Consider the following 9,488-nt stretch of genomic DNA (forward strand, 5'->3'; position numbering starts at 1 on the left):
GACTTGTAAAAATCTTCGTTATATTCTGTTTCAGCTGGTCGTTTAATTACTTGGTACATTCTAAATAGTCTGAGAAATCACCTTTGTTTCTTCAAATAAGTTCTTTTTTTGAAATCTCAACTCTTAATACTTTACAATTTCCTTCTACACTTCAGTTAGCTCTCTCAGATTAGTGTCTGCAACAAGCCTTACTGAACAGACAGTATCCCTGAGTTTGGACTTGCAAATCTAACCCTAATAAGTTTTATTACTTATAATTTCAGAGAATCTAGTAAGAAATCAGAAACCCCACTGGAAGAGAAAACACACAGTCCAAGTCCCACCGCATTCACGAGATCCTAACACCAGCAATGATTCCAGGTTCTCAGATCTCACAGAAGAAAGATTAAGCACCAGCTTGCCTCAAGTGACTGCACTGCAGCTTTTGAATGTAATTAGAGAAGTTCTTTCCCTTACCAGAATGTACAGTCAGCAGTTAAGTTACCTGATTACAAATTAAATAGGGAGACTTTGTTTAGGCAAATTGAGTCACGATGCAAGCTATCGGCAACAGTTTGACTAGTAAGCAGCAAGTACCCTTGCTCTGAAATGCAGCTGTGACCAAGCCGTATATTGCTGCTTCTTCAATACCTGTGATGATGGGAGCAGAGGTTACTATTGCTGAAGGATAAACAAAGCTTGTGTAATACTGCTGTTTGCAGACCTGGGACTTCCACACCAGGCTGTAGAACCAGAGCTTAGTAAGTTCAAGTGCAGCAACACACAGATACATAATACTACCCTACCCCAAAGTGAATGCAAATAACCTTTTATTTCTCTCCTGCCTTCAGACATCGACCCAAAAGTAGCACATTGCAGCTGACCTCCAAGAGATCATGGAATCACCAAGGCTGGAAAAGCCCTCCAAGATCATCTCATCCAACCACCCACCCACCACCATACCACCATTTCCCACTAAACCATGCCCCTCAGTCCCACATCTGCACAGCTCTTGAACACCTCCAAAGATGGTGACCCCACCACCACCCGTGCAGGCTGTGCTGGTGTTGACAGTGAAGATCCCTGAAGTGCAGTACGGGGAATCCCACACGAGGTGAGCTGCAGAAATTATTTCTGCGGTCTGAAACTTATTCTTGAGATATTTCTCCACTAACCAATACAGATATCAGCTCAAATATGTCATGTTTTACTTTATGCCAGGTATATTTTTCTTCCATTTGCATTTAACTCTCCTTGACTTTAATGAGAGCTGAGCGCATCTACATGTAGAAGAGACTCTAGGCATTTTACACCTTGATAATACCTATTTTTTTTTAAGTAATTAGAGAAACACATTGAAATGCTTCATCTGTATGTTTTGCAAGAAAATTTTTCATGTTGCCTAATTATTGCATAAAATTTACATTTAGAAAAACAGTATCCAGGCACTGCAGTAATCAAAATATTTGCAGAAACCACAATAGAAAAAACACAAAGATAGATTATAAATGGCTGCCTAGTGAGCGATCATTAATATAATGTTCTGCTATTTTGCTGTTGTTTGATTTTGTTTTGTTTTTAATTCTTGGAGGGGTTTTCTTGTTCCTTTCTTTTTTGGGGTGGCGGGGAGGGGTTGGTTTGGTTTTTTATAGGAGTTCTGGATCATTTGGATCTTATTAACCAAATAAAAAACCATCTGCAATGGTGTGTGTCCTATTCAAGACAAACAGGCAAGGTTGGATGCTGTAAATTCATTAGTCACTTCTTCATTATTAACAAAGAAAGAAAGAAAAAAGCCTACAACCGTTTGTGAACTGTACAGAATATTATCCCGGTCAAATAATTCATTGCATTTATTCTTCTCTGTCTTTTTGTGTGTTTACTTAAGAGTCTGGTTCTGCTGTTATGAGTTTGGAAAGATTTCAGTTCTCATATACACTGAAGGTCTCTCACATAAGAGAGTTTACTATCTTACCTTTGTGTTATAGAAATAATCACCTGGTACATCAGATGAAATACACATAAGGGCCTCTTGTACCGAAATGAACAAATGAAATTCTGGACTAGAAGAATCAGAGAAGAAAATTGAATAGAAGAGTCTCGGTAGAGGAGACAGAGGGGGAGAGAAGAAATCTTTTGGTTTGCAAGACTTCATGGTACATTGTGAAAACATCCCTCTCCTGCTGAATGTCTGTTTTGACTGAATAATAATTCTGTTCTTTTAGAGACTCCTCATTCTGTTCAATCCCTTTTGGGACTTTACAGCCGGATCTTTTCCTGAAGGTAGTCCAGAAGTATAGCTCCTTAAATAGCATCTTTTCAATGTTTAGAGATTTTGAAGCAATTCAAATGCTCAAAGATATGACAGAGACACAAACAGGAAAGAAAAAACTCATAGCATATGCACATTTCCGAATTCCAATCCCATTATAAATTGAGTCTAAATATAGTCCTGTTCCGAATCTTCCTAACTTCAAAGAAGCTAGCTATGCAAGTAAACATCAGCCTTTCCTGAAGACTTCAGTTCTTCTCTTTATTATTATTATGTTTCCTATAATAAAATCTTGTAACTCTCTGCTGGCCTCCCAAAAAGCCAGACTTCATTTTCAGAGATGCTGAGAGCAAGCTGCTCTCCACCTTTACAAATCAAAGAAGGTGTTTCCAAGAAAAACTTTTCAACACCTCAAAGTTGCTTTGTTGCTGAGGCAGTGCTGCAGATCTTGTTATAGAGCTCCAGCGCAAGAAAAATACAAGAAAGCAAACCCTTTCCAACACCCAGCCTGCATCACTCAGAACCCACAGCTCACAAGAGACCAAGATGGAAGGCTCCCCAGTCACTTGAGGGGCTCTGCCCTGCCAGCTGGCCCCCTATGCATCTTCCCCTGCGCAGCCATCCTCCAGCATGCTGCACATAACGCACCATCAGTTTGCTGGGCTCTGCCTCAGGATGATAAGAGCAGCCACATGGGAAACCCAGCACTAGCATCACTTTCTGCAATTGGGTTGATCAGCAGCAGTTTGCCAATTGGTTGCAAAAGGCATCGGTACGACTACACCACAAGAGATGCAGGTGCAGCTGCATTTCTGCACCTTTAACCTCACCCAGAAGCAAATGAGCATCATTATTCCAAAGCTGACCCCATAAACCTGTGGCACAACAATTAACTGCTGACAAGTCTACTCCTGTCTACTCCTAATGGTTACAAGACCAGACGTTCAAGCTGTCCTCCTGTTTACTATCCATCATTTGAAATGCTCATATAAACAGCAGCAGATTAAGCGGGGCGTCACAGAAGCTTCCATTTCACCCACCTGAAAACATCACTGGTCCTATTATCTCAAAAGGTACCACTTAATCATACCAAACTATTTCACAGAACACACACAGGGTAACAAAGCTTTAACATCAATGGGTTAAAATATTGGTTAGGGCTTCATAAGAGGAAAAATCATCAGTCAGATAGGACGCTACAGTAACCCCATTTGGAACGTCAGAACAACCCTAAAGGGGTGAAGCTCTTCTGAGCCTGTGCCTACTGAACCGCACATTAAGATGAATGGAGATGCCAAAAACATCTGTGTTAAAAGGGACCTGGAGCAAGGCAAGTCTGGAGAAACTACAGTCAAAGTTGATGAGTTACATTCAGTATGTAGGGCATGTCCAAGTCCTTCACCAATCTACTTCAGTTTTTTCCATGCAGAAAATCAAGAACAACACTAAACAGACATTTCTCATCTATTTGCACTGCTGGTGAAGATCACCTTAAGAAGATTTATCATTTTGTGGGGTTTTTTAATATGAAAAGCTGTGCAGAAACAAGCTAAAGGAGTCCTTGATATTTTTAAATACGGTTGAAATTTCATTGGGTTGAAGAAAGCATTCCTTTTGGGGTTAAGTAATTTAAAAAGACAGATCACATACTCTCAACTGGAGCTTTTATTTATAAATATGAATAATTCCAAAACCTGAGCAGCTGAAAGCCCTCTACATCACTTATACATTTAAGGGGTAGGATCACAGGTAGCATCAACTTCGACCTTTATCTAAATATGCTCAAAATATGCTCACAAAGTCCAGTAGAACAAAGGACACCATGAAGAAGAGTCTCATATGAAAAGAACGTGTTATTACAATTGACTGTGCACTGAAGAAACTGATGGAACTGGCAAGAGAAAAATAACTATTAGGTACTATTAGTAGTTATTTAACCTATACAGCATAAGAGACATTTTGTTTTGCACAAAGAAACATTGTGCTAGTACAGTATGATGAGCGCTATCAATACATACCTACTAATTTCCACATAAAAGAGATGTTAGCACCAAGCCCACAGCTTTATCTCTGAGGTATTACAATTCTACAGTGATATTTAATGCAAAATCAAAGTGACCAAAACACAAAGAGAGAAAATTCCAGAGTAAGGAAATTGCGAAGAAAGGCTCCGGTAATAGCATTAATCAATCTTACAGAAATGACAACACAAGAATTACCATCTTGCACCGCACAAATGTCTGACAAGTGGCAGAAGCTCATTAAACACATATAGCATTAAATCCTGTTTATGTTTCTGCATATCTTTGTTGTCTGCAGCAACATGTTACAAGTTCCTTCCCTGCAGAGGATACCTCAGGTAAGGAAGAGACAATACATTCCTTACTTTATACCAGCCAGATTTTCTTCTGAGACAGCAATTACAATGAACACAGTACTAACTTGTAGTAACCACACATACATACCAGGATACAGATCCCATTACAAGTGAGCACCAGACATAATGCATTGCTACCCAGGTGTTTGATTTCAGTACTTAGGGGCTACAAGAGATTGCAGTGATATTCACCACATAATAGTTCAAAAAGGTCCTTGATATCCTATTGATGTATTGATTTGCAATTAGATAAGAGCAAATGGGTGAAAAATCTTCTATCCCCCCCAAGCCTCCTTGCTGTACATGGATTTTCTTACATGTTGTGCTGAAGGCAAGGACCCAGAGCATCCACATCCATTGCTGCACTAAAACAAAGGCCTCCAATCCTAGCAGGTTTATACTGCTAGATACTGAAAATGCCATTGAATTCAGAGGCTTGTTAAAGAAAAAGCAGTGACGTATCTATCACTAAAAGTCATTCCAGAGACAGCCTGCCCACTGTACAGGGCAGTACTCCCGAAGAATTACTCTTGCATGTGAGGTCCAAGGTTGGTGATGCACTTTGTTATGGGTTTTAATAAATAACTAAGGGATGATTTGAAAAAGGAAAAGCAAATAAGACAGTAGCCTGAAGCAATAAGTGTTTGCTCCTAATATACCAGTCCCACATCAGTCCTTCAGAACTGAGATACAGTTAAAGATTTTTCTTTATAAAGGGAATCTATTTCCATTACGACAGCATTAACAGGTGTATGAAATCGTCTCAGTCTTAAGAGATAAGATTTAACAGCTTCTACTCCTACATGGCTGCTTTTTACCTTAATCATGAATATAAGAATGAAGCTTTCTCTCAGTGGGCTTTGCCCTCTCCTCCATTGAAAAGGAATAGCAAATAGGAAAGAACAAACCAAAAAACTCCACCCTGCGCACCTGCAGCCTCTCTAACTTTTTGCATAGCAATTTCACCAAACAGAAATTATATCCCACAATAATGAAAATAGATCTTTTCCATTATTATCTATATTAGTTATTATCTAGTTTCATCATTGCCAATATCACTGCCATCCTCAATGACTGTTTGGGGCAGGAAAGACAGGTTCTGTTCTGAAGTCCACTAATTCCATTCAAATCAATCTTCATTTCAGCTACATGGCTGCAAAGGAGGTCAAGACGTGGTGAGCACCAGTTGTTTCCTGAATGAAAACTAATTTTCTAGTTACTGTCCAAAATAAATTATACATGAGTATAATCAAAGTTAATTGAAGAAGGCTGCACGGCTTGAGCTCATTCAAATCATCCCAAATGCCAACGTTAAGCATATTACTGGTGCTTTAAGGAAAAATAAAAACCAAAACGGATTAATAGAAGTGGGAGCTCTTCAAAGCTAAATTAACACCGCTCAGAGCAACTTCTATGGTTAGGCAGAGGAGGCAGGTAACTGAATGACCCTCCTAAAACGCTGCATTTTCACACTTACTGGCTTAATCAGAGTGCTGCATCTCAAACAAAATCATTGTTGTACCCATCACCAGGAATTCCAGCACTAAGACTCTTCCAGATTACCATGTGTGGGTCACAGAATGACAGCAATTTGTTTGAGAACAAGCCACAGAGCTCCATCATGAGCACGGACAAGCTTTTTGCTCCTGGTTCATCGAAGGCAGTGAGCTGGCAGGTCACGCAGAGCTCCAATCAAGATTGTCAAGGCAAATGTGCTGAAATTTTTTCAGCTACTAATTACTTTCTCTACAAATACTTCAAGTCTTAATTGTGAGCTAAACAGAGCCTGAATTTGTAGCCTTTTGTCTGAAGGTCTAAATGCTGCCTTTCTTTCTCCGACATCACTGACCCGAATGCTACTGACAGGTAAGGACCTCAGAGAAAACAGGGAGGTCCTCAAAAACGGGTTGCCAGAAAATAAGCAGATGTTACATTACTACTGCTCAGCCTTTAACTTCTGTATCATGTATGTTGATCCAAATGCCACCGAGAGTTCTCCATCACAGAGTAATGATAACGAGTACACCAAGAGCAAAATGAACAGTGTCAAGTCACGCTTTTTCTAGTGTAAGCCAAAACTGATAAACCATAATTTGGCCAGAAGATATTAAAGCTGCTTAAGATACAGCCTTTTAGACAAAGCTATTAGACAGTCTTATCTGAGCCTTGAAAAGCTGCAGGTTGTTCCATATAATAACTACTGCAAATACAAAGAGAGGTTTGACACTGTGCTGACCAGAGTTCACTTAACGATACACGACACGGCGGAACAGTTGACAGAACCTGATTTCTAATTCCTACCACTTTCTAATACAGAACACCAGAATGTGAAGTAGAAATAAACAGAGAAAAAGCTGTTTCCTTTACAAAGCAAGAACCTTTAAAAAAGAAAGGTCTGTGTTTTTTTTTCGTGCTGCAAAGTCAATACTTCAACCCTGCGGTTATCTCCTGCAGGAAAATTAATACTTAATCACAGCTATGGCTTCTGTAGGCAATGACGCCTAGTGCAGTTTTGCTGAGGTAAAAATAAATGACCTGTTCTCACTTTTATCGGTGAACGAATGACTGCTCCTCCAAAATATTAAGAATGTAGGCAACTGCACTGAACCCAAATGTAGGTAACTGTAAATCTGATACTTCATTTATATTGATTTTGGTTCATTACAGAAGAAATTAACACAAGGAAGCAAGCCTGGAAGTCTGTCTTCTCCAGCACAGGAAATAAATATGTAATTAAAAGAAAACCAAATATTCAAACCCACAGAATCATAGGGCTTGGAAGGGAACTCTGGAGACACACTGAGTCCAAGCCCCCTGCTAAAAAGCAAGTTCCCTAGAGCAGGGAACAGGCTAGGCATACCTAGAACAGGTAGGCATCCAGGTGGGTTCTGAACAACTCCGGGGAAGGGGACTCCACAACCTTTCTGAGAGCCCGTTTCCTCCTTCCCAGTGAGGGAGTTCCTCCTCATGTTTGTACGGACCTTCCCACGTTCCCCCAACCTTCATGTTCCCATTCTTTCCTTGTCTGTAAGAACAAGGTCCAGCAGCACACCTCTCCTCATATGCTCCTCCACCACCCACATCAGAACTTTAATTTCCACAGGTTGCCATTTTCAACTCTGTTTTTCAGTATGGAACAATTACTAATTAACTGACTTTTACAAACATCTTCAGATTAAAACCAAGATCAAGCTGCTTGCTCTGTTTTAAAAATAATAACAACAAAAAAAGCATGTACTGCTTATACTGCAGCATAAAATCTACTCCAGAACATCCAAATCCCATCTTTTCACAAGGCACGTATCTCTACAATCAACAAACCGGGCTCTTCAGCCTCTGCTGCACCATGGGGAACAACACGGTATCAACAGAAACACAACACTGCCTGCTGAGCAGAGAAAAAGCTCTGGAAAAGGTGAGGAATTCACTTTCTCTGCAGGCTCACTTACAGCTTTAGTTTATTCCAGTCCTTAAAGAAGGCTCATCTGGGGACACCAATCTTATTCAATCGGCCATGTTCATCTGGAAAACGTTGCTCACCTACATAAATGTGATAGAGTCCATCAGTTCGCTGTGGGCTTGAGCATTTCCGATTAAAGGCAAGAGTCACCAAAGAAAATCATGATGCTGATGATTACAGGAAAGAGAACTGATGCTTCCTTCATGTTTAGTGCAAGTAGAACCAGGCAACTGATAAAACAGAAGCAGAAGGGGGAATTAAAGATGTAATATCTCATAAAGGAGCGTTTATTGTATCAGAAGGATGAGAGCTGTCTGGTGTACTACAAATATAAAGTAGTCAGGAAAAAGAAAGTGATTGATCAGATGGATCTATTTAATTTCATCTCGGTGTCACACAGTATTGCAGAGGTTTCAAGGAAGACAGCGAGGTTTATAGTTAAGTTTTCAAAGGCTGAACTTCTTGTGCAGCCAATAAATCTCAATTTTGATTCAGAACAACACAAATTTGCACACTTATTTCTTCAAAAGCATCCTGGTAATTCTATTCAAACGTTTACTTTAATTCTAGTTTTTCCTCTTTAGAGCCAATGCTGTAATTTATGATGCTTTTCCCTCTGCAACATTCAAAGTGTTTTTCTCCTAATTGATTTTATTATTATTATCATTAGGAATAGCGATTATATTTATGAGAGCAACTAATTCTCTTCATTTTCTTAGTGGTTATGCATTCATTTTTCTATTGTCAGCAGTAAATCCACAGCTTTTCGAGCGTTCCAAGTTATTTTCAGTAGTATTTTATTGTTCCCTGCTCTTCCAACATTCTTTTCTTTCTCGTTGTAAATACAGGTTTAAATGTTATGTCTGAAATAGTACATAAGAATCTGAGATACATGTAGAGAGAGTATTAGTTATCTCTCTGCTGAGCTGTTAAAGTGATATCCTGTACTCACATTCCTGTTTCTCCTAAGCAGTACAGCAGAATAAAGTCCTTATTCCTCTGTAAAGTTTAGCTAGAATTAACCAACAGAAAAGTTGATGTGGGATATATAGTATCTATGGCAAGTATATACGTTAAAAAGCACTCAAGTATAACATAACTTCCTATTTTGCTGCGTGGAGACATTCAGAATAAAGAAATTGGAAAAGCATTAGCAGTAGGTACTGAATTAGATATCGCTTCATTTTTTCTCCTTTTTTTCTTCATCTCTCAAAGAAGACAACAGGAAAATGTTGTATTAAACACCAAACTATCATTATGCCATTACAGTTTTAGCTACTGCATTGGCTGCCAAGTACTGCATGCATTTGGTTATACAGTGTTGCACATTTAGCATGTAAGGAGTATTCACAGAAAGCATTTAACTACCTTCCGAATTCAAGCACTGCAGGAACACGGTA

The sequence above is a fragment of the Excalfactoria chinensis genome, chromosome 6 (genome assembly GCF_039878825.1).
Source record: "Excalfactoria chinensis isolate bCotChi1 chromosome 6, bCotChi1.hap2, whole genome shotgun sequence".
In the NCBI taxonomy this organism is placed as follows: Eukaryota; Metazoa; Chordata; class Aves; order Galliformes; family Phasianidae; genus Excalfactoria; species Excalfactoria chinensis.